The 26,864-nt window shown below is 40.7% G+C and overlaps 1 protein-coding gene across 6 annotated transcripts in view; it reads right to left on the reverse strand.

The window, feature by feature from the left end:
- ENOX1 (ecto-NOX disulfide-thiol exchanger 1) overlaps positions 1 to 26,864 on the reverse strand; it is a 559,063-nt gene that overhangs the window by 460,723 nt on the left and 71,476 nt on the right. The window contains exons 2-3 of one of the 6 annotated variants that reach the window (XM_084876545.1): positions 10,617 to 10,821; positions 3,884 to 3,970 (exon numbers count right to left, since the gene is read on the reverse strand). The exons of 3 other annotated variants lie outside the window; for them this stretch is intronic. The gene's annotated coding sequence lies outside the window, so the exon portion shown is untranslated. The remainder of the gene's footprint in view (positions 1 to 3,883; positions 3,971 to 10,616; positions 10,822 to 26,864) is intronic. 2 more of the 6 variants (XM_084876546.1, XM_084876548.1) reach the window with 2 other exon arrangements.

The raw sequence follows: 26,864 nt of genomic DNA on the forward strand, positions 1-26,864 counted from the left end.
ATGTTTAATAGATGACCTTTGCAATTAAAAGCATGTCAGTATCATTTCAACAATCTTTCAAAGACCAAAGAGAAAGAGTTGTTACTGTCTAGTTCCCATAAACTTGCAAAGAAGTTGAGGACAAATAAGTTGAAGAATCTTGCTGAGGTCACACAGCGAGTTGTCAGCAGAGCTGAAACCAGGACCCAGGTTTCCTTGCAGGAGAGCACACACACACCACACTCCTCTGCATGCCGTCCAGCGCACGCAGCGAGTCCTCGAGCACTGTTCACATAAGTACGTGCGTGCTGGACGCAGCAGAGGTGGAGGTGCCACTGCCACCTCCCCTTTACTCATTCTGTGGAGATGCTATGTAAATAATCTATAAAATGTGGCCGACAAAACTGAAAAATAAGTAATACAAAGGCAGACCTTACCGAGAACAAATCAAATAGTAAAGTGCAATGTGACGCAGATTTTTAAAAAGACATTTTAATTATGAACTGCAAGGCCTCTCATGCATAAGCCCCTCAGAAAACCTCCCCAGGGCCACCCAGCTGGGGCTTCCTCATAAATGGGGAAAACACAGGTGCCCCATGGCTCACAGGCTTACAATTCCTCTTAATATACCTCCCCTAGAACTCCTCCCCTGTCTTTTAGAATTCTCGAAGAACTCCAAAAGCATTACACAAATTTTGGTGGGAGGGAGGGAACCAAAAAAAAAACCAAAACACTAGCACCTACGAGGTGACAGGTCTGGTCTTTGCAACACTTCTTAGTAAAACTGGATGAAATTACCACCCAAATAATTCAGATCCTATTTAAAGCAAGCAAACACTGGGGGTGGGCAGGAGGCCTGCACATGCTGTTCAGTCTGCATACTACCTGCACAAGTTTCAAAAATAGGCCCCATTCTCATCTGCCAGGCTCTCTGTCAGAAGCCGCCGAACTCCCAGCGCTCCACATTTTGAAGTATGAAAGGGAAGCAGTGAGGGGGTGTCTGCCTCTGTGCTTGCCTCTGTGAGTCATACATTCTCTGTTCTTATTGAATGTGGGTTGTTTGTTTTCTTGTTGATTTGCAGACTTCCTCTCTGAGGCTTTTCTCGAACAATGTTTTTCCAAAGGCCCCTGCGTTGCCAGCACAGACCCACTAATGAACACCCTCGTCACAGTCAGTGCCCCCACAATAGCTGGACTGGCAACAACCAAAGAAGGGGGTTCAGGATAAAGAAGTTTGAAGTGTTTGGTCAACTGCACTTGTCCTCCAACCTGGAGATTCAAAAAATCACTTTTCAGGGCTAAAACCATGACGGTCATGTAGGTTAAGATGGGAACCTCTCTCCTTCACCACTTATTTTTCTTACCAAATGCTTTCACAAAGGTACCTGAGGCTGACATGCTCCCAGCACACATGAAGGACAGCTGACACTGCCCGTGTTAGATAAATATGCAGGGGGATCACTCTGAAACTGACCGTGTCTCCCTCCCCACAGTCCCACTCACATCAAGATCATCCACCTGGGCCTATCTCTCACCCATTCTGCCTGTAGAACTCTTTCCACTGCATCGATCCACTGTTTACCTACTAACATTTTCTCAAATCATTGAATTTTTCCTTCTTTTTGATAGTACGGCAATTGAGATTTTCAAAGAGAATCCCGGAAAGGCAGATGGCAAGAGTGAAGGCAAACAGGGCAATTCACAGGGGACTCGCTTCAGAGTCTGTTCCTAGGAAGATGCTAAGCCAGTAATTAAGATAGACCAATGATGGGAGGCCTGGAGAGCAGACAAGCACACGAGTAGGAGTGACTGAAAGGAAACAGTGGATTAGAAACCAGGCAGGCATTCAAGGTGCTGGGCCTTTGACACCACTATGAGCATCTCAGAGGCAGCTCCAGAGGCCCGAAACACAGGCAGTGGATGCCAGTGGCATCTGTCACTGGAGATGGTAAGAAAGTGAGTAGGCAAAAATAAGGCAAATACTGCTGACACTCTACTCCCTTTATAGTCAAAACATCCTCTCTCTGCATTTCTATTTTTCTACATTCTTCTTCCCTTCACAGCTTGAGCCCAATGTCAAACACCCTATTATCCTCATATGACACCTGAAACCATGGCCTGCTGATATCATAGTGATGATCCTATAAAGATGTGTACACAAGCACATACCATAACTTACTTTGCAAAGCATTTTTCACATCTGCACTGTTAAGTAAATAAATGCAGGCTCAAAGAGAAACTTTGCACAAAATAACCTCCATTTAAAACTAGATCTTCTAAGTTGAGATCCTGTGCTTTCTAGAATACAATGTTAGTATTATTTCTTGTTTTCTAACTGTATATGCTGAAAAGTTCATTAGTTTCAGTGATTCAGAATTGGTGAAGAAATAAAACATCATCATTATTTGATACCCCACTTATTTGGAAATCTGGGAGGTACTATGAAAACAGGTTGTACATCAAATACAGGATACTGAATGGGAAATTATCACCTGAAGGTGGAGAATAAGAAAATTTGCCTTTGTTTAATCAGTAAGGCCAACATCACCAATTTAGCATGTATATGCAAATTTTTAAATGGATTTACTAACTACAACGACTTAATTCTGTTTCATAGATTAGCAATGTGTTTTTTTAATAACCACAATTTTGATTCATTCACACTGGATGCTTCTTGTTGTGTTGGCTATTATCACTTTTTAGATTTTATTTATATCAATGGGTTTTAATTTTTTTTAAATTTCCCCTGAATAAGAGTTCTGATCTCAAAGTAATAGTATTAAGTTGGTAGGCTAAAATTATAAACACACACACTCATATGGTTTTGTCAATTGCCTTTATCATTTATTATATTATCTTATAGTTCAATTTTTCTATCAATTTATATCTGCCTTTCCTTAAAGAGTCAGCTGATTTTAAAATACTTGTTGAGTGGGTGAATGGACAGATAGAAATGAATGCACATGTTCATTGTCAGTTGAATAAAATGCCACTTCCTTTAGACCCTGTGGACCAAGCTTTGGCTTTAGAATCACTTAGATACGGATTCAAATCCTACTCTTTGGCAATTACATTTCTTGGACAAACTGCTTCATCTCTTGATTCTAAGTTGCCTCATTTGCAAAATGGAAATAACACAGAGTGCCATGCAGAATTGGTATTAGGACCAAATAAAGTTGCAAACTTGGCACATTTCTTAGGTTTTAGAAGTTGCTACATTTAGTGGAACCTTGCACACCAACCTTTATAATTATGCTTCACTATACAATACCCTATTGTAAAGTTAGTGCTAAATATCAGCCCTAACTGGTTTGGCTCAGTGGATAAAGCATCAGCCTGCGGAACAAATGGCCCCAGGTTCAATTCTAGTCAAGGGCACATAACCTTAGTTGCAGGCTCCTCTCTGTCCCGAGCCCTAGTCAGAGCTCATGCAGGAGTCAACCAATTGAGGTGTTTCTCTCACATCGACATTTCTCTCTCTCTTTCCCTCTTTCTCCCATACTCCCTAAAAATCAATGGGAAAATATCCTCAGGTGAGGATTAACAAAATCAACGAACAAAAAAATCTACTTTATTTATAGTGATTAGCCATTTTCCTTCTACTAACATCAAATTCATCTATTCACAGTCTTGAGATAAGTTATCATGCACACCAGGTGTTCAACCAATTTGATGACTTTTGAGTAGATGTCTCAGAGAAATGAAGTTCACCTTTTTATGAACAAAAATTCTATCTGAAAATTTTCTAAAATGTATTATACACTTAACCACTTTGCTAAAAGAGCAGCTTGAGACAACTTTAACCTTTTCTTGACTCAGGATTACCAACATGAACTTATTAAGACTTAGCACTGAAATGAAAAGTTATAATTCTTTGGAGGCTTTTCGAGTCAGATTTGCTTACACCAAATGTTTCCAGATTTATATGCTGTAATCATTCCTTTCATTTCTTCCTGTGGTCAGCAATTCCATCTCCTGAAGGCATGAGACACTGGGGAAGTAAAAAGACAAAGTCCTGTCATCTTCAAAGAGTTGACTATGACTTGTTCTCAGATATTTCTCATCTGTGGCCCCCTGACACATGTTTGGTAAGAGCTTCAAGGAGGGCCCATATTTTTGTGAATCCAAGGATTGATCCATCCCTAATGTCTTACTCATAATAGGTACTCCACAAATATTTATAATGTGAGTTGATAGAATAAACAGCCTGCAACCTTTGTAATTATTGTGTTCTATTTGGAGACTTTGTTCCAACCCATGTCTAATGACTGTTCCAATTCATGACTAACAAGGCCCCTTTCTCATTTGGGGCTGTACTTTTTCATCTGAAAAACAAGACAATTGGACTAAATTATCCCTAAGATCCTTTCCAATATGAATTTCCCATGATCCTATACTTCTGGGCACATATATGCCAGATGATAGAGCTGCTAGAAACCCAACCACCAGATAAATGAAGTATGAGAAAACATAATAAATAATATATCCTTCACCCTCTAATACAACACCCAAGCAAAAAGGTATTATCCTTGTACAAACCTGATAAATATTCCTCTGCCTAACCCCTAATATCATATGTAAGAGTAGAAATATTGACCTTGGAGTATAAACATAAGGATCTTTTTTTCTGTGTCAAATGTTTATAATAATTAAAAACAAACAAACAAACAAAAACAAAAACCTAGTATATCTTAAAAGAAGTCAACTGAGTTCAGGCAGTTTTCTTAAAAAAATATTTTTTTTCTAAGAACTAAGTCTAGTGCTTTCATTTACCCTTTGTTCCAAGCTTTTCCTGAAAATACCACTTGGTTCATATATTAACTTATCAACTACATTTGTTTAAATAATACTACAGCATCACCCTTTGCACAGAAATCTAAAGTATCCTCACTACGATCTAATTTGTTCTATTAAAACTGAAACTTCTAGATTAAAGAGTCCACTAGTCTCACACCAAATGGGGGGAAATGCTTTCAAGTAATAAGTCAAATATCTGTCAGCAAGCTCACTTGGAAGGCCCGAGGAAGGGAAACCTGGGCAGCTTTCTCCTTCAGCAGCTTGGTATTCCTTTAATTCAGCTCTACACATGCACAAAGTATGCTTTCCTCAAATGGTGTATCAAATGCTCCAGGGGACACACACACAAAAATTGAATAAGAGATAGGATCTCTGCCTTGGAGGAGATGCAGCAAGGTTGAATGGGTAAGAGCAGTGGCCCTGGAAAAGGCCGGCCTAGGAGAGAACCCCAACTTTGCCATAAATAGCTGTAAAACTTGGGCAAGTTACTCAACCTCCTGATCCAATGCCTTTATCTAACATAACAGCGATGATAACAGGGCCTATCTCACAGTGCCATTATGAAGATTAAATAAGTTATTACTCCTGAAGTATTAAGAATATTTTTTTCACACAGTCAGCATTCAAGGTCAGTAACATCATCATGAATATCATCATTATCTTCATTATGAATTTACAATCCATGAGTCTCAACATTTCTTTTCTTGGGGCTAATCATCACCTGAAGGTATTTTTTTCCATTGATTTTTTTAGACAGAGTGGAAGGGAGGGAGGGAGAGAAAGAGAAACATCAGAAGTGAGAGAGACACTTTGATGGGTTGCCTCCTGCTCATGCCTGGACCTGGGCCTGAATCAAACCTGCAACCCAGGTACATGCCCTTGACCAGGAATCAAACCCAGGACCTTTCAGGCTGTCACTTTAACCACTGAGCACCCCAGCCAGGGCTCACTTATTCATTTAATAATACTGGGGCTATAGCAGATTCTAGGAAATGAAAAGGGGAAGGAAGGAGACTAGAAAATGATTTTTCTTGTATCTTCTGCCAAATTCTTACTACAACCAGTCCTCGATGGCATAAAGATAATGATGATGAGGGTGTGGAGAAACATGTAAATACATAAAAAAGCATAAAAAAGAGGAGAAGAAATAAGAGAGGGAACAGACAGGAGGAGCATTTATGAGTTATCTAAAGCAGGAATTAAACTGAAGATGGAGGGAAAGAGAACATTTGTGGCAGCCTTGCCCTGACTTCTTTTCTTCTCTACCATCCTCACACTCTGAGCTACCACACTTAGGTTTTTCTTATGAAGTATGCTTTTCTTTCCACTTCCGTATTACCAGTACAGAATACTAGGTGCAGAAAGGACCTAATCCAATGCCCTTATTTTATACATGAGAAAACCTAGGGCCCGTGAGACAGTCACTTGCCCCGGGTTGTACAGCTCTGTAATGGCACAAGCGAAATTAAACCCTGTGCCCCAGGTCTGTGCTGTCTCCCTTAAGACAACAAAATTGAATCTTGCTGGCTCTATCCCATTTGGCAGATATATAAGTTTTTATCTTGGAAAAAAAATCTTGAGAAATATTTTTAAACGAATTAACAAGAAACTTACTGTTTTTAATTCAATAAACATGTTTTATTATTAATGTCATTGTCCTTTAAGCCTAAAATTGGATTTTCCTCCGCTTGAGCAGGTCCTGCCTAACCAATAACAGGACAATCAGATTTCAATTAAAGAGATGCTCTCACCTGGGCCATAAACATAAACACACACACACACACACACACACACACACACCCCACACAAGTGGATATGCACATGTGCACACACAATCAAGAGGCACTTCATGTTTTAGACTATTCTTGGTGTTATCTTCTGGCCTGTGTTTAAAAGAAGGATAGCTCAAATATTGCAAGACTAATGACCCAGTGCATGGATTCATGCACATTGAAAGAAAATGAATTAGAAGGTGGCCATCAAGGCAGGACTGGGTGAGACGGGCGGGACATGCCCTGGAGCCAACCTCCTTGCAGTGCCCCCTGGCATCTGTGGAATGAGCCGGGTCCCTCAGCCTGGCCTGTGGAGATCTGGCCAGAACTGGCTCTCCAGCATCCCCCAAGGGGTCTCGGAGTGCTAAAGGGCCCTCTGCAAAGTTGCTACGTACAGGGTGTGGAACGCAAACGCAAGTGTGCAGTAAACCAGATTCGGAGCTGACAGTGCTCCAGCAAGAACATAGCCCAAGGCTGAAGGTGGAAGCACGGCCCTGCAAGGAATCAGGCTCCCTCCTCTCTGGTTCCAGGTGCATCACCCAAGAACCTCCACTGCCAAGTCACTGCAGCTCATCAGCTCCTGCGCTGAGTGTCTGCCCCCTGGTGGTCAGTGCGTGTCCAGTCAAATGGTCAGACACTTAGCAAGCACATAAGCCTTTCATATATATAGATAAGGCTCTCCTAATATAGCAACTTCAAATAATTAACCTTCCAAAACAGAAACAGGTTTCTTACTATTGCTCCATATACTATTTCTAATTCAACAACAGAAGGCAGCCTAATCACTGTATTACTCAATGAGCTTTCATATCTGGTTCCTGGGTATGCTTGTATGCTTTTGCCCAAACCAGAGCAATAGTCTCCTAAATGTTTCCTGATTCCCAGATTTTGATCCCATGATGGAAGACTGAGGTTTTGTAACCAGATCCTTTTAATATCCTTTAATAATATCTTTAAAAATGGACCTTGTAAGTATGTTTTTCTGTTGTTATATCTCAGATCCGTAAGCAGACTTACCTGGCTAAAACAAGCATTTTGAAACAAGAAAAAGCCCCTGGCTTATTTACGCTCTCCCTTTTCCTTTCCCTCGTATCAGGGCAGCATCTTCGTTCTCAGCTGCTTCACCAAGTGAGGTTTCAAAGGTATGAAGTCACTGTGATTAAGGGAAAGATTTTGGCAGTCTTCTCAAGTTGTTTAGACTACAGAAACATCTGAATCTGGGCCATTAAAAAAACTCAGCTCTGCTGTATAAATAGGTGTTTACTATTAGTAGACTAGACAAGCTTAAAACTGATTTATTAGAACTGTGTTTAGAAAGTATTATTTATATGGATCTATACTCTACTATGACTCTGTGTTTTATTTTTCTTCTTTTCTCTACTTTTCTTTTGCATTAAATATAGGCTGGCCATCATGGCTGGTGGCAGCTGTGGTTGCCATTCTTACTCACATGAAATTCAATAATAGGAAAAGCAGAACCCAGCATTATAAGAACAATTGAAAAATCAAACACTCAAGCTCATAATGACTTGAGCCAAGATTTGAAAGTTTCTAAAGACGGGGAACAAAACACATTGCTGCATCCTCCTACCCTGCATGCCAACTAGCAGTGGTGGCTCATCTCTCTGGATGCTTCTCAAAAAAAAAGAAAGAAAGAAAGAAAAAAAAGCCACAAATGTAACAAGAGCTGAGATCCTGGGGGAGCCAATTAAATTTAAGACACTTGCAAAATTCTGTTTAAAAAAAAAACAAAAACACACAAATGAAATTAGAAGAAAAGAAAAAAAAACTTGGCACTTGCAATGACTTTTTACATGTTCTGCAGAGGGTTTATGGAATAGCACTTACATAATGACAACTTGTCACACTTATAAACCTTGGGTTTTTAATATAACAGAATAGACTCATTAGCTAGTAAAACACACAGCTACAGAGGAAGAATGTGGCACAGCATGTCTAATAGGTACCTCACCTGTCATCTTTGGAATTATCAGCCAAAACATGACAAATTAGGCCAAGGTCATGACAGAGAACTGCCATGACAGAGAAACTCTCCTCTGGATGGCTGAATGTGTTCACCTTTGAGGTTCCTGCAATTGACTAGCAAAGTGAAGATGGGAACAGTCCTGCAAGGTGCAAAAAAACACTCCTATCCAGCCGCCCACCAGGTACAAGCTTCTTCTCAATGGCCTTTGAATAATATATGGCAGGAAAGGTTGGGGTTGGGGGAGATGGGTAGCTTAGAAAAGGCTGCCAGAGTCTCCTCAGTTGTAAAAAGCATCTGGAGAGAATGAGCCACCACTACTAGGGCAGGAGGATGCAGCAGTGTGTGTGTGTGTGTGTGTGTGTGTGTGTGTGTGTTTCTTTTTTCCTTCCTTAGCAACTTTAAGATCTTGGCTCAATTCTTCCAGAGCTTGAGTGTTTGATTTCTGTGATGTTTCTGTAATGCTGGATTCCATCAGTTGGGTTTCAGCTGATGGTGGAAACAGAGGACCTGTGTCCCCGGACTCCTGGATCTCTCCAGAGCTCACTACACTAATCGATGGCTTCTGAGAGTTAGGCATAATCTTTCTTAAATTATAGATGTAAAGCAGATGTGTCAAATACAACAGAACTAGGCAAAAACACAGTAAGACTTAAAAACACACCCATTCAGCTGAGTCTCTGTAATGGCTTCTCTCTGTTCCAGGATGAAGTAGCCACAGATCCATCTCCAAAGCAACCAGGCTCCACCCACTCCTCCCTCGTGTACTTCTCTGGCCTCTCTTTAATATGACACCAAAGTAATTGTGCCAACAAAACCAACAGAGTTCAAAGGAAACATGCCCTCTTGAGAAACATCTCAGGGCTATTGGGCAGGGATGTGCTTCTGTTTTACTACGTGGTTGGATGTTTCAATCGCATCACTTCAGTCCTTCTCCTAGAAGAAATGTTCCTTATGCCATTGCCTCTGTTGACAAATATGCACGAGGCACCTCCTCTGGGTTCAGCAGAGACCAGATGTCAGGAAGAGCACTAAGGAAGGAGAACGCTGATCCTGCCTCCACAGAGACTCTGCTCTATTGAAGATGCACATTTTGTGAAGGAAGCAACTCACCTGTCAAAACCTGATCTCTTTCAAGGTCTGCCTTAAGTAGAACCTGTTCCAAGTAACTGTTCTGATGTCCTAATCAGGAATAATATCTTCCTCACTTGGGTTCCTATGTCCTTTTCAATTTTGTGTATTAATCATCTGTGTAATTGTCTTATTGCCCTTTAAACTCTTTGGACAATCATATTTTAAATACTAGAAGGAGCAAAATATGTCAGTAAATGCCAACTTCTTGACTGTGTGGTAGAGACAAGTATCTCAGTTATTGAGGAACCAAAGCAGTCAGCAAGGACTTTACCCAGCTACACTTGATGGAACACCAGCGTTATATTGTCAAAGGGAAGTACAGGAGCATGTCTAAATCAAGGCCAAAGCGGGGCGGGGGGGGGGGGGGGGGGGGGGGGGGCACGCGAAGAAAGCAAAAATCTGATGTCTAGGGACGTCTCCTAACACAGATATTTAAAATATGGTTCTGATGGCCCTCTGGGTAGCCATAAAGGGCTATGAAAAGCCCTTTTAAATCCTACCAAACCCATGACGGAGCTCCTTAGCCACACCAGCCATAGGAATGACTAGGGGATAATAAGACGGTTGTTTGTGAAGCCCTGGAACTCCTTTGGGGACCATCGCCCTACAGAGAACAGGTAATCTGCCGAAACAATTGAATTCCCATGTTTGTATTTGCCACAGTGAATAATGTGACCTCTTTGCACAGAAGGCTTATGCACAGTAGCTACAGCCAAGCACAGACTGTGACAAGCTATGTCTCTTTATGGGTACTTTGGAACAATATTTTCCCTAGATAATTATAAAATGAGAATACATATATTGTATCAGTCAAACAAAAAAATTCCATCATCATAGCTAAATAGTATCACTATAAATATTTGAGCTTTGAAGTGGTTTTTAAGCCAATGGTGGTTAGAGTATCTCTTTTGAGTTGATAATTTTTAGGAATTACTGCTTTAAGCACTTACTTTCTTTTTGGCCTCATTGTGTAAATCATGCTGCTCTTCCTCTATTTCCCAGGATCCCGAAGGTCATTCTCTATGGTATTTGCTTTAAACACAACCTGGTGCCAAAGACTGCCTTGGCTTTCAATTTCAAGTTCTCTCAGTGACACTTTCCCACACTGGGTCTCTTCACATTTCCCTACATCCAGATCTAGCTGATCTGCATTTTCTGCAAAAAAAAAAAAATTCATTTCCAGTAACTGCAACCTACCTCTTACATAGTTTCCTTCCATTCCCCTGGGTCGGTCACTGCCAGGAAGACTGCAGAGAGGAGGAGCTGTGTGATATTAATGAGGCCTCCATGCAGAACTCATAGCTAAAGTGAGGAGCTGAATCTGGCATTTCTCTTGGGAGAGCAGGTGAGCACAACGGTAAGGGCACAGCTGAGAGTCATTTGGGCACCTTGCTGTTAGCCTAAAGCAGATATTTCAACATCTGAGCAGTGACCTGTTAATGGCTTACGTAATGAAGAAATGAGTCAATGTACTTGGCAGTTCAGACCTGAGCTATGTAAGGCCTTACTTCAAAAGGAAATTAAGGGAAGAGAAGTAGTGAATGGTGACAGATTTTTGTTTTATTTTTTTGTCCTTTAAATGGCTGCTTGTGGGACAAAGGCTAATAAATTATGGACATTTGTATTCTGCTATTGCCATTTTTCTAGACTTTCAGACCTGTGAGCTCTACTTTGAGCCCAGGTAGTGTTGCTTCCCAGGTATCCTGGGGAATGACAGCACCTGGGCCTGCTGAGAGGCATCCCCTTACTTACAAGATTAGCTCATCTCAGCAACAGAGGAAACTTGCTGCAGCCTTTTAGAAGAACTGGGGCAGGGGAGGAGGGGATTTCACATACTTTTAAACACTGAGAAATCTCCTGAAATAAATGAAGTCTCAACCAACCAACCAAAGAACCATAAGTCATGTATGAGACCTTAGGGTAATCTTACAGCAGGGTCTTGCCAGTCATGGTTGGAATGACAAAGGGAAAGTGTCGGACATTCTAAAGAGAGAAAAAATAGCCTAGCTGACATAGCTCAGTGGCTGAGTATCGACCTATAAACCAGGATTCCTGGTCATGGCACATGCCCGGGTGTGGGGCATCATCCTTGATATTTCTCTCTCTCTCTCTCCCCCTTCCTCCCTGAAATAATATATATATTATTATATATATATATATATATAAATAAAATATATATATATATATATATATATATATATATATATATGACACAGAGAGAGAGAGAGAGAGAGAGAGAGAGGTGAGAAACAATAGCCTTATATTTTTAGACCTAATAACAAAAGATAACCTTAAGGAGCTCTTAGATATACCAAAATTTTATTTCTATTATCTCATTTACTCTTCACAACAATCTTTTGAGGTAGATGTTGTATTCATATTCTACTATTTAAGGTAGGGATGTCGAACTCAATCAGAGAAGGGGCCAAAATCTAAAATCCAGCCTAAATCGCGGGCCGAATGGTTTACTGAACAGTCATAAACTGACAATGTCATAAACTGACAGCGGAGTGCAGTGATGACAGCGCGGTGCGGGCCACATTGCAAGGCCTGGCGGGCTGGATTTGGCCCGCGGGCCTTGTGTTTGACACATGTGATTTAAGGTGAGGAAACTGTGGCTCAAGAGCTTAAGTAAATGATTCAAGTCTCCACAGTTAGTAAGTGCCAGAGATGGAATCTGAATGCATGTTATCAATTACTGACATAGCAGAGGCCAATGAAATTGTTTGTTTGTTTTTAAATCAAAATTAGTCTATTTCAAAAAATCTGAAGAATGAAGGAAAGGAGTGAGCAGGGGGAAAAAAACAAAATTGAGAAATGAGGGAAACAGATTTTCTCCAACCGAATTGTCAGTTCATTTCTGTGTTATCTGGCTTAAGGAGGCAAAAAAAAAAAAATTCTACCGTAACGTCAAACCATATGTATGCTTGCCCTCAAAGATTGGGGTTTGTTCTTAGCCGAGTGAGTCATATAGTTTAAAAAGTCTCCCATGTAGACTTGAACCTCATTTACATGGTATCATTCTTATTTCAGTGTGAATTGCCCCATTTGTCTATTTCAAGGGCTCCACACCCAGGAAATGCGTTTTCCTTCTGTGTCTCCGCCTTGGGAAAGTTAGGGAGGGGTGGTGACGTCCTGGGGACAGTGTCTGTCTCCTCCCCTATGACTCAGTTGTACATGGCAAAGAAACGCTGCTATTACCAGTCCTGCAGCAAGGCATTAATTATTCTATCTGCCCAGCAAATTCATGGGGAAAACAGCATCCTCCATCCCAATCCCCAAAGAAAAGTAGGAAAAGGAACAAAGAGAAACTACTCAGGCAAAAGCAAACCACAAGAGAGGTAAACTTTACCTACATCCTTCACTCATACAAAAAAAAAAAAAAAAAAAAAAAAAAAACCTGTATATACTAGTATATTCCCATTTTCAACTTGCCAGAAGCAGGTAAAAACAGAATGTGCTGCTTTTCCTGTGCTCTTGTGATACATTGTACAAATTCCTGAAGTGCAGTGCTTACCATATTGTCTATAACTGTACGTTAGGTGTCTGTCTTCCCATTTATGTACTAGTCCCTTTTTACCCTTAATACTTGTATCCTGTGCACCAGGTGTGATGCTAAAGAAATATTTGTTAAGCAAATTAATGAGAGATTGAATGTAACAATAACTAATGACAACGTGCTCAAGGCTTCTCCCTAACTAGGACAAAGAGACATGTTCTTTTCCCTCAATTCTTTATGACTAAATGTGACACTGTCACATTTAGACTGGTGGCAGATCATATCTCGTTGTAGTATTCTGTGTCTGGAATGTTTTGGCACTTAATGAATGAGTGTTCTGCATGTGGTTACACGTGCACAAATCTGAAGGTTCCTCTGTTCCTAAACAGTTCATCTCTCTCCCACCAATCTGGCGTATCTCATAACTTGCTCCCTTAATTGCTTATTATCTGTGGACTTAATTCTATTAGAATCATTATTCTTTTTAAAAAGGTCTTCACCTTTTTATTGGAAGTTCCCGGAGGGAGGGAAGAACAGGAACTGTGACTTCGTATTACCCACAGTGCTGCCCACAACCAGCCAGCCATGTTCCAAGTATGATGGATACTGATATTCAGCAAGACTCACTACAGACACAGCCCTCCTCTTGCAGAATTTACAGTCAGTGGAAGGAAGAGAGATAAATAATAGGGCCAGTAAAGTACAGAAACTGTAATGACAGAGGAAACACAGGGTGCTATGAGAGCACACAGAAGAGAGACCAAACTTAATCTGGAGATCAGGAAGGACTTCCTTGATAAAGCATCTTTTAAATTTGACCTGAGAGATTAAGTAAGGCTATCCAGGTGAAAGGGAATGTGGGGGATGGGAGGAGAAGACCCAGAGACAATGAAGAACAAGTTTAAGCGAAACACTTAAAGAGATTAAGAATAGCTGGCGTTTCCAGGAGGAGGCAAGTCTGAGCCTCAGCTGTTTTATTCTAAGGGCAATGGAAAGCCACAGGAGGATTTTAACCAAGGCGATGATAATTAGATCTGAATGTCAGGAAAGACACTTGGCTTGCAGGTAAAGACACATAGATTTGGGAGTTATATTATTAGAGTAGGCTATATATAGTAAAAAACACATTTTCAGTAGTTTCCTTTAGCAAGATTACTTTGGAGAATGGATTGTTAAGACTGTGAGATGAAAACTAGATCACAGAAACCACTCAGGATGTCATTTCAGTAATCCAGATAAGGTCATATATAGTGACAGTGGAAATGAAAAGAAGATGGGTTCAAGAGAATAGTAAGAGACAGAATTAACAGAGTTGGGCAATCGACTAGATCAGAAGTTGGCAAATATTTCTATAAAGGGCCAAAGAGGCAAAGTTTAGGCTTGCCAGCTATATGGTTCCCATCACAAACACCAACCCTGCAGTTCTAATGAGAAAGTAGACATAGACAACATACAAGGAAATGAGTGTGGCAGAGTTCCAATAAAATCCTATATAATAAAAGGGTAATATGCAAATAGACTGAACCACAGCACAACTGGGAGGTTGTGTTAGACAATCAAAACGTAATATGTTAATGATATTTTAAGACTCCTCAACCACTCACTAAGACATGCACTGACCAGGAGGCAGACACTCCGGCTGGTAGATTAGCTTGCTGCTGGGGTCTGGTCTATCTTGGGACTGAGCAAGATGGGCCAGACATGCCCTGGGACTCTTCCATGGTCCCTCTCCAGCCTGATCGTATACTAGTGGGGTCCCTCAGCCTGACCTGTGCCCTCTCAAAATCTGGGACCCTTCAGGGGATGTCAGAGAGCCAGTTTCTGCCCCATTCCACAGGCCACTCCCCTTGGGAGGGCACCAGATGCAGGGCTGGAGAGCTGCTGCAGTGCAAGCCTCTCCAGATCTGGACTGACGGTGTGAGCCTGCAGCAGGCATAGTGGGGCTAGGGGGAACAGGAGTGGCAAGTAGAAGCTGAAGGCGGCTTTGGACTGCAGGTTTCTGCCCGATCCCTTCAGGCCACCCAAAGGGAACCCACCTGTGCAGGAATTCATGCACCAGACCTCTCGTTTATGTATAAAAAAGCAGGTGAATGGGACAAATTTAGCCCAGAACTGAGGTTTTCTGACACCTGAAATAATGCAAATATGGCAGTGAGGGCAGTCAAATGGCTCCCAGGTATGCATCTTGAGCATCTGATTGGCCAGGGCCACTATTTACAGAGGAAGGGGCGCTAGAAAATGATCAAGGTCAGAAAAAGGGAGGTAGCAGTCAATGTTTAGACACACTGAGTTTAAGATACCTGAGAGACATTATCCAAATCACCTCCACTAAGCACTGACATATTTGGATCTCAGTTTCAGGAAAAGGATCTGGGCTCTAGGTAAAGAAACATGGATTTGTGAGTTGCCTTAGTTAGGTTAGACTAAAGTTCATGAAGAGAACACCAAAATTCAGTGGCTTTGTAATAAGAAGATTAATTTCTTCCTCACATGGTAATGCGAGGAACTCGGGTGGGGTTGGGATGACAGCCATTCCTGGAGCCCAACCAATAGCAGCACCCATGTCACTCAGCCAAAAGGAGAAAAGCTTGGAGGAGGTTGTTATGGGCCAGGCCTAGAAAAGGCCCACATCATGCCACTCACATTCCCCTGGAAAGACCCAGCTCACTGGGCTGCCTAACCGCACGAGAGGCTGGGAAATGCAGCAGAGTTGCATGTCTAGGACACTGGTCGGCAAACTCATTAGTCAACGGAACCAAATATCAACAGTACAATGATTGAAATTTCTTTTGAAAGCCAAATTTTTTACACTTAAACTATGTAGGTAAGTTAACTTAACTAGGGTACTCCTAAGCTGACCTTTGCTAAAAACTCAAGGGGCCAAAGAGCAGCATGTGGCTCGCAAGTTGCAGTTTGCCGACCACTGATCTAGTATAAGGGCAGAGTGGATGTTAGCCAGAATCCACCTCCAGACTCAAAGTATATACATAGCCCAGGGATCCATGAGGATGAATAAAAGTGACTAAGGCAACTGAGAAGAGTGAAACCAGGTCCAGGGCTCTGAAGAACACCAATATTAGGAGATGAAATGAGGAGTGGAAAGACCCAGCAAAGGACAAAATGAAAATAAAACTGGGAGGTTGTGTTAGACATTTAAATGAACATAGATAAAAATGAGTACAAATGCAGTCATTAAGAATTGAGCCCATAATAAGCCAAATTGCCTTTAAGAGAAAATGGTGAAAATCAGCTCCTCTAAAAAGCCAGATTTTTATTACCATTCAGATGGACTGCTTTAGGGCTATGTATTATAATATTCATTTTTACCATTCATCTTTGCATCAATAAATCAACCTATATAAGTAACATGTATATTCCACATCAAAAATTATATGTGATCTTATGCACTTGTAAACATCCTATATAATAAAGATGTAATATGCAAATGGTCACTACGTTGTGAAGCATAATGATTGACCATGTAATGACTGGATCACAATCAGCAGGGGGATGGGACATTGAGTTACAAGCTGGCAGTAGAGAGCTACAGGAGGGGACAGGGCAGCAAGCTATGAGGGGGAAGCTGGGGGGGGGCTACAGGAGGGCAGGGCAGTGGGCAGAGAGCTATAGGAAGGGCAGGGCAGGAAGCTATAAGGGGAAGTAGGGGAAGCTACAGGAGGGCAGGGCAGCAGACGGAGAGCTACTGGAGGCTGGCGAGCTACTGGCACATGGATTTGTGTACAGGGCTACTAGTATTAATATAAATATGAATATATAACTGTCTGCATATATATATACATACTCAGCACTCACAGGTTTCATTACCACAATACACTTTTTTCATTTCCATTTTTTGAAATTCTCCATGCTCTCTGCTTTGTCCATAGCTTCTCCTCCCAATGAGAAAACCATGAAAAATAAGTTGGATTCCAACCTGATAACATTTTAAGCATTGCTTCATATTTCAAAATACAACAGAGCCAGCAGCTTAAATTAAAAATAAAAATGCAGGCCAGAATACCCATGCCCACCTCCTCAGCATTTCTGAACCAAGGAGACTTCAGCTAGGAATAGAAGAGCCTGAGACCTTACAGAGCTGTGTCTGCCAACCCACCCCCTTCACTCTTTTCAGAATGTCAAGTCTTCGGGACAAGGAGAGGGGTTCTGAGGTTCTGAATCTGGAATACTCTTTTTCACAGAAGAGCAAACATCCTTGCTCATAAATAACTAAAACAAACAAACAGATTCTTAACTGGTAATCTTTCCAGCAGGCACACAGATGAAAAAATAAAATAAAATCAGTAATCTCTTCCACTCGCATAATTTATTAGTATCTCAACCTGACCAAGTGGCTATTAAAAGCCTACCCTCAAACACAGTGGTATATATGAATTGAGGATGGGGACAAATGCTATTAATGCTATTTCCTTACTTAATGACACACAGTTGGAGGTTCAGTGGCACAAATCATATGCCTTTTATTCTTCCTACTAGAGGCCCGGTGCATGAATCCTTGCACCAGTTGGGTCCCTCGGCCTGGCCTGCAGGATTGGGCAAAATCCAAAACCAGCTCTCCAAAATCCCCTGAGGGGTCCTGGATTGCAAGAGGGCCTAAGGAATCCACCCATGCATGATCAGGGCCGGGGAGGAACATGGGAGGAACATGCGAGGTTGGCCAGCTGGGGAGGGACCACAGGAGGACTCCAGGACATGTCCGGCCCATCTCACTCAATCATGATTGGCTGGACTCCAGCAGAAAGCTAACCTATGGGTCAGAGCATCTGCCTTCTGTTGCTCAGTGCATGTCATAGCGAGCAGTTGAGCAGCCTTATCATCCCATTAGCATATTACACTTTTATTGGTCGAATGGACAACCAGATGACCAGACACTTAGCATATTAGGCTTTTACTATATAAGATACTGATGCTCACACTGTAACTCATATCATGTTAATCTAACAATTGGAAATAGCCTTTCAATTAGCTAAATTAATTCTTCTTTTATTTGAGAGAGATGAGCCTGTGTATATAAGCAGAGAAAAACTTTGCAAGCAGTATTTCTCTCTTGCCTTCTGTGATGAGATTTTCTGTTAGCTGCAACAAGTCTTTCTGTTTTCTTATTGCTGCTTTCATAGAGTCATCATTAGTCAGTCAAATATCATCTACAAAGCATATCTAGAAATTCAGCTGCTGATGCAGATAATCTATGAAACTGAGAAATAGTAACTTGTCTCTCAGTGGCCATGTTAAATATATAATTTTAAAAAAAAAAGTCTGGACTGTCAGCAAGTCCAAGGGAGAGTGTAGGAGAAGGGGATGAGTTCACCACCATGCTGTATACCTAGCCTGGAAAGAGTCACAGGCATGTGTTCAAACAGCATACATGGATTTAAAATTCACAGTTTGAACACTCTATCTAATTCCTTCAAATGGCAAAGAGGCTGGAAGCCCATTAGTTTTGTTTGGTCAGATCCTGGCCTTCTCCTAAGACACCAAGTTTACTTTGCCATCTCCTCCACCTCACAAGACAGGCTTGTCTGGAGGCCACTGACCCATGCTGGGACTCTTGGAGCCACCTATAGCTCTTCCACCTGCATCACCCACCATTCCTCAAGAATAATCACTACACAGGCCTCTCATTTGCCCCCACTCTCCCTCTACCACTTCCACCTTGGTTCCAGCCCCGTCACCCTTATTTTGACTGCTACAGACATGTCTAGTAATCTCCTTGTCTACAAGATTCTTTCTATAGAAAGGGTCATATACATGAAAAGAACTTATAAAAACCTAAACCTAAAATACAAATTAGACAGTGTCAGGCCTCTGCCTGAAACACTAACAATATACAACATCTAAAAATAAATCTAAATGAGTTACCTATGTCATCTATGACGTCATCATTTCTCATGACACTTGCCTCATATTTCACCACACACACACACACACACACACACACACACTGCTAGTTCTAACCTCTGAGACCATTCACACTGAAGTCTTTGCCTAGAATGCTCTTCCACATTACCCCACCTGACCCTCATTTGGCTCACTCCTCCTGCATCTTTAAGGCTCATGCAGAAGTCCCCTCCTGAAGTTTTAGAAATCCAATGCTTTCAAAAACTCTACCTAGCATTGGCTAGGTGGCTTGGTTGGTTGGAACATCATCCCATACACCAAAAGGTTGCAGGTTTGAATCCCAGTAGAGACACATATCTAGGTTGAGGGTTCAATTCCCAGTCAGGGCACACACTGAATTGTGTGCCCTGACTGGGAAGCAACTGAATTGTGTTTCTCCCTCTTCCTCTCTCTGTCTCTCTGTCTGTCTCTCTCTCTCTCTCTCTCTCTCTCTCTCTCTCTCTCTTCCCCTCCTTCCTTCACCCCCACCCCCCTCCCACCCTTCCTCTTTCTAAAATCAATAAAAGCATATTCTTGGGTGAGGATTAAAAAACACACACAACTCTACCTAACTGGAAGGGACAGCTAACACTGTTGTATGACAATATGTTTTTGTATCTCTGACCTAGAAGCACAATACTAAATTTATGGAACAGAAGAAACAGGATTAGATCCAAAGGCCCAAGGGGACTTTATGTATGATGAAAGTGGAAAAGCAATGGACTCTGAAATCATGGTGCTGGGCTAATAAGTTCTACATGTCGAGATAATAATTTTGGATCCTGAGCAAGTATCAGTATCCAAATTAATTCTAGATAGAGTAAATATTTTAAAAATCACAGAAGAACTGGAAAATGTAAAGGACAATTTTCATAATACAAAGTGAAAAAGGTTTATGCAAGCATGATTTTAAAAGCCAAAAAAACTACAAAGATTAATATACTTGACTAGCTAAATAAGTATATTTTTAATTGGGGGAAACACTATAAATTCAAGTGAAAAGACAGTCAACAAATTGAGAAAAATGAATATTTGGCATATTGGCTGGACCTAATTTATTTTTATGAAATTGATTTAGAGAGCAAAAGGTGACTCCCTCTCTCTCCTCTCTCTCTCTCTCTCTCTCTCTCTCTCTCTCTCTCTCTCTCTCTATATATATATATATATATATATATATATATATTTATATATAGACATATATATCACTATTTATATAGAGACATATATATCACTATATATAAATATATTTATATATAGACATATATATCACTATCTCCTAAAGGTGGGAATATGAATTCCCTCTTCAGACCTTCTTTTCCTCTTCATACTCCTATATTATCTAATTTTTTTAAACCAGAAGCATGTATATTTTTATAATTGAAATACTACCAACAACATAACTATTCATATATATATATATATATATATATATATATATATATATATATATATATATTATAGAGGCCCGGTGTACGAAATTTGTGCACTGGGGGGGGGGGGGTCCCCTCAGCCAAGCCTGCCCCCTCTTACAGGCTGAGAGACCTCAGGAGATGTCCTACTGACAGGGAGAAGGCCTAAGCTGCAGTTTGGCTTTCCTCTGCAGGAGGTGACTGGGCTGATCAGGGGAAGGCGCCAGCCTCATCACCCGGCTAATGCTGCCACTGTCACAGCCGCCAAGGTGTTCTCATTAACAGGGACTCCAGTCCCTTCACCATGAAAAAATGACAACTTTCTTTAGGCATTTTCAAGATGTGTCTTTCATAGGATATGATATTTATTTATTTCCTTTTTATCCTCACCTAAGGATATGTTTCGTTGATTTTTAGAGAACTTGGAAGAGAGAAGAAAGGACAGAGAGAAACATCAATGTGAAAGGGACACTTCGATTGGTTGCTTCTTGCATGAGTCCTGACGTGGACCCTGGCCAGGGAGGAGCCTGCAACCTAGGTACATGCCCTTGATTAGAATCAAACCCTGAGATCGGCAAGCCGAGGCTCTATCCACTGAGCCAAACTGGCAAGGGCAGGATATGACATTTCTTAGCCCCTCCAGCAGCAGACCTTAGTTTTTCCTCCAGGAGTGTGGTAGAAAAACCCTAGATCACCTTCTTGGGTTCTTATAACTCAAGTTACCAAGAACACTGTGAAAGGCAGCTTACAGGAAGCTTAGCCAATGAGCCTTCAGAAGAGTTGTTTCTGCCCTAACTGGTTTGGCTCAGTAGATAGAGCATCAACCTGCGAACTGAAAGGTCCCAGGTTCAATTCCAGTCAAGGGCATGTACCTTGGTTGCCAGCACATCCCCAGAAGGTGGTGTGCAGGAGGCAGCTGATTGATGTATTTCTCTCATCAATGTTTCTAGCTCTCTATCCCTCTCCCTTTCTCTCTGTGAAAACTCAATAAAATATATTTTAAAAAAGAAAAAAGAAAAGGTGTTTCCTCTGCAGCTCATGCACAGAGGACCCCCTGCATTGTGTCTGCAGGGCTTCTGTCCACTGGGCTGGGAACATGCCCCAAGCCACACTGCCAGGGGCTGCCGAGAACACGCCCCCAGCCCAGCGGCCCTGCTTTCTGTCAGCTGGGCTTCTGTCTGCTGGGCCAGAGGAGTGTCTCAAGCCTCTTGGCTACGGTTCAGAGCACGCTCCTAGCCCAGCAGCCCAGTGTTCTTTCTTCAGCCCTTCCTCCCTCTGAGGCCCGGGAGTGGGACACTATAGCTGCTGCCATCTTTGTAGCAGGTTGATGATTAATTTGCATATTACTCTTTTATTAGATAGGATATGTATATATATATATATATATATATATATATATAGTCTCCTTATGACTCAATATAAAAAGTCTAACCTTCCTATTAGAAAAAGCAAAACAAACAAATGATATGAACATGTACACAAAGTACCTCTAAATTTATGTGCAGTTTTCAAACTTTGAAATCAAAGAAATTCAATTGTTCAATGATATTTTGCACACCAGAATGACAAAGTTTAAAAATACATTCTGCTATTGAATATATGGGGAAATGAGCACTGTTAAATACTGTTGATAAGAGAGTTCTGAAAAGTAGTTTAACAGTGAATATCAAAAATTATGACCCAGAGTTTTCACCAGAAGTTACCTAGAGAACATCCTAAAAGCCCATCAAGAGGGAGTTGCTTAATACTATATATTATAGTAACTCTTTACACAGTAACATCAGATAGCCATCAAAATCAAAGCTATATGCATATTTACTTACATAGAAAGCTACACATAATACATTACAGAAGTTTTTAAAATTTAGTTAAAGACAATACATAGCATTGTCCTATGTTAAAATGTTTGTTTATATACCCAGAAAAAAATGGGGGAAAAAAACAAACCAAGCACACACTTGGAAGAATATTCACCAAAACATAAGTAAATATTATCTCCTAAAGGTGGAAATATGAATTCCCTCTTTAGACCTTCTTTTCCTCTTAATATTCTTTTGTGTTATCTCACTTTTCTTAACCAGGAGCATGTATACGTTTATAATTAAAGTATTACCAACAACATAACTATTCCCATTATTTAAAAAGAATGAATAAAATGAACAGAGGAGACAAAAGCATGTTCATATGATTGGATTGAGAGAGCAGGGTCCCATATCTAAAAAAAACGACATTTTAACTAAATTGTACCAGCCCAAAACAAGATACATTCATAAAGTTCATTCTCCACAAGTTTTCCAAACAGTTAACAAAATACCACAGGGCCACTTAAACTACTGCCTGAAAAATTAACAGTATAAATTCACTTTTTTAAACCTTTCTCATACACAAGACAGTACGTAATGTAGCTATTCTGATTCTTGTGAGCATAAAATAAGGATGAACTGTTAATTTTTATAATATAGGAGATAGAGCAAATGTTCTCCCCCACCCTCACACACATACACCCCTCCCCCTCTTTCTCCGTATCTGTTTGCCTATTCTTAGTCAGGAAAAGAAAAAGTTGGAAACCTTTCAGGTGTAAGGATAAAGCCAGGAATCGGTTACCAGGATGTGCTGCAAGTCTATACATATGTTACATATGTTTCTTTTTGTCTATGATTAGCTAATTGTAGTTCTCCCAAAACCAGATGGCAATCAGAATAAGGTTAGAAAAATGCAAACTGTTTTAAACTCAACAGATTTTATTACCCAATATCAGTGTAAGTCCGTCATTTTAAAATTGGGCTTTTCAACCATAGGAAAGAGGGAAAAGCTAGGACCTAGTGACTGGTCTTTCTGTAAACAAAAGAAGTAAACATTATTTATAGTGACCTTTTAATGTTTACCTTAGAGCTGGCTAATCAGATGTAAATTGTCTCCCCATGGATATGCTTAATCAACTTTATTCCCTTTGCTAATTGAGAAATAGAGCTGTTAATGTCAAGAAACATTTGAAAAATGCACCAAGCTTGCTCAATAGAGCAAGTTCTTTATAAAAGTCAGAGTTTCCATATGGTAAAATCATGGAAATTAGCCTTGGAGGGGGAAAAAAAAAAACACTAAGAAAGACTAATTTGTTATTGAGCTAGTCTGTGCTGGAACAAAATCAGTCTTAGTACCAAACCTGGATCTTTTTTTTTTTTTTAACCACTTCTTATATTTAAAAATAACTCCTTCAGCTCTTATAAAAAATGTTTCCATCGCGTTACTCCAACGCGCCTCTCCTGCTGGGTTCATGCTTTCCTAGCTGCAGTGGCTCTAGTAAAAGTCACTTTGCCAGGACACTCGTTTACCTACAGACCTGGTTCCCACAAGTCAGTCTTCCCCTTTCTTTACCTCTCCACAGGTCTCCTCTTAGCTTCCTTTAAACAGAACACGCTCAGGTAAATGAGTTTCTCTTCCACTGTGCAGAAAGGGGACAATATACTCCCGTGAGTGATGCTTCAGGGTTGTCTCCATCTTTGTACCACCAGTAGACGTATGCATAATTTCAATGTATTCTTGCCGCAGAAACAGATACCGTTAAAGCAGTAGCTAACTGCAAAGGACCACCATACTTCCTCCTGTTCCAAGACAAGACCCACCTCCACCCTTATTCATTGCCCCCCTTGTTTTATGAAACACAAGTGTTCTCCCTCCTCCTTAATACAGTCCTCATTAATGAACATTCTCTCTCTTGCAACAGCTTGAGTAAAATCCTCTCCTGGATTGTATGTGCATGTTGTCTTTCACGAGATGCATTTAGGAAATAAAAATCACCCCGAAGCATAGGCCCCAACCACTCTTCTCTCACAGAGATGAGCAACCACCACTGTTTCCAGTGAGGATGGAAAACACAGGCGCCGAGTGAGAAGAACCCGGGAACGAATAGCACACCTGTCTACCACACCCTCCCAAGAACCAGAGGCAGATATCAGGGGGGCTTCATCCTGGGAGTCCAGACTTCACACTAATTCAGTAACTGAGCCTCAAAGAGTGGTGTGTTCACAAAGCACGTGTGATATGAGATACATGATCTTCTGAGAAGGAAACAAAATCAGCGGAATGAGTATGCATTTAGAAGAACAGATCCTTACTCCATCCTCACCGCACAATGCACACTGCAGGGTCCCCAGGAGGGTTAGTTAACCTCTCTGAGATGACTTCCTCATCTATAAAAGTCCTTTAACTAGCTTATCCACCAAACCCTTTGTTCATATGTAACACCAGATAACCATCCCCCAACATCAAAGAGCCAACCTTGGTTCAACAAAACATTCATCCCTTTCTCCTTTTACCTTTGAATTCTTTAATCTTTTGTTTTTATTATTTTTATGTTTTAATGTTGTTGTTGTTTTTTGTTTTGCTTTTTGTAAGAGAAAATTTATTGGGTAAATTATAGAAGTAGAAAGAGTAATTTCTAGAAGAAATGGTCTTGGAAAATAAGTTCTAGGTTAAGGCCCTTGGAGTATGGGAGTGAGGACGCTGATGGTTATTTGCCTGGGGGCGGGGAAAAGGGGGTTAGAATTGTTTTTATTTTTAGTAACAACTTTATTGACATTGAAGTCACATATCATAAAACTTTTACCTATTAGAGTGCACAATTCAGTGAATTTTATATACTAGTATTGACAGAGTTGTACAACTATTACACTAATTCCAGAAATTTCCATCATCCCCAAAAGAAACCCGTACCCATTAGAAGTCACTCTCCACCCTGCCATCACAATGCATGGCAGCCACTGATCTTTACTTTCTGTTCCTACGCATTTGCCTATTGCAGACATTTCAGATAAAGTGAGTCAGTAAGTGGGTTTTGTGGCCGGCTTCCTTCACTTCCCATAAGGTCATCCTTGTAGCTTGCATCAGAACTCCCATTCCTTTTTAGAGCCAAATAAAATTGCATTGCATGAATATGCCACTTTTTGTTATCCACTCATAAGTTGGTAGTCATTCGGGGTTTCTATATTTTAGCATAATATAGACTAATGCTGTTAAGAACATTTGTGTACAGGTATTTCTGAGAACATATACTTTCAGTCTCCTGGTTATATACTTAAAGAGAATTATTAGTTCATTTGGTAGCATTATATTTAAGCTGTTGAGAAGCTCCCAAACTGTTTTTTTCCAAATTGGTTGCATCATGTCTTCGCGTTTTTGCTTCTTTGTGTGGGTTCAGCTGGGAAAATAACTGGGGTGACTATAAAGACATTTTCTGCAGAATGGAGGTTTTTATCCATTGTGTGAACACAAACACAAGGTAGTGGAGGTGATTTGGGGCCACAGAACATGGTTCTCCATAGCACTCAGAAACGTATCATTCACTGGCTGCGCTGCTCAGGGAAGGCGCAGAAACCAAATGCAATGAGCCTGCAGGTGCTCGGCCACCCCAGAACCAGGGCTAAGGAGGAAAGGATAGAGCCATAAGGAACACCCACATCTGGCAGGGCAAAGAAGGAAGAAGAAGAAAAAGGATACATCAGAGAAACATTCAAGCAACTCTATGCATCAGCTGAGAATGAGCACGATGCAGACCAGGGAAATGAGAGGAGAGGACCTAGAAGAAACCTTTTGATCTCCCTGGTTTTCTCTCTCACAAATAACGCTTCCTTAGCCCATTTTACAAAGCTCCCTTCTTTGTTTGTGCCAACCAATATGTAAGAGTAGCATAAATACCTACATAAATACCATTTGGAAACTTTGGTAAACATGTTCAATCTTAACCTAGAAGAGATCTTCAAAGCAAGGGAAGATCAACAATATAAAATTGGAAACGTAGGCCTCCAACAGCCCTCCTAGAGAGGCCAGCAAAACATCAGAAATTCTGCAGCATGTCAAGTCACAACATAAATAACAACATGTAAAACGCAGCAGTTAAAAAATAGAGTATTACATAAAATTTAAACAATTAAGCTATACTATAAAAAGGCATCTTTTGAAAATTAAAATTGTTACAATTTTAATACAAATAAAAAACTCACAGAAATGAATAGCTGTTTCCCCTTCCTCACATTTCATTGAAGCTAAAAATAAAATAGAAATCATCTTAACACCAAGATCAAAAATAGAAAATTTCAATCAACACTGCACTTTTCACAAAATTATAACAGGCTGAAAATGGCAAGTAGCACATGTCAAGTTTTCTGCACACTTCACTAAAGATATATTTATTCAAAATAAAATGCCTCCCAGTGATCCTGCTCCAGAAGGAACATGAGTCATATATGCCAAGACATTCTCCTTGCAGTTTTAACCTTTTAGGTAAAATTCATAGCTTCCAGCCCATACACTAGCAAAGGAGCCTGTGAAAAACAACTTCACAGTTTTAAAAAGCAAGAATTGCTTTGGCACTTTGATGCAAGATACCCAACATTTTA

This window comes from Pipistrellus hanaki (genome assembly GCF_964339955.1).
Source record: "Pipistrellus hanaki genome assembly, chromosome: 3".
Taxonomy (NCBI): Eukaryota; Metazoa; Chordata; class Mammalia; order Chiroptera; family Vespertilionidae; genus Pipistrellus; species Pipistrellus hanaki.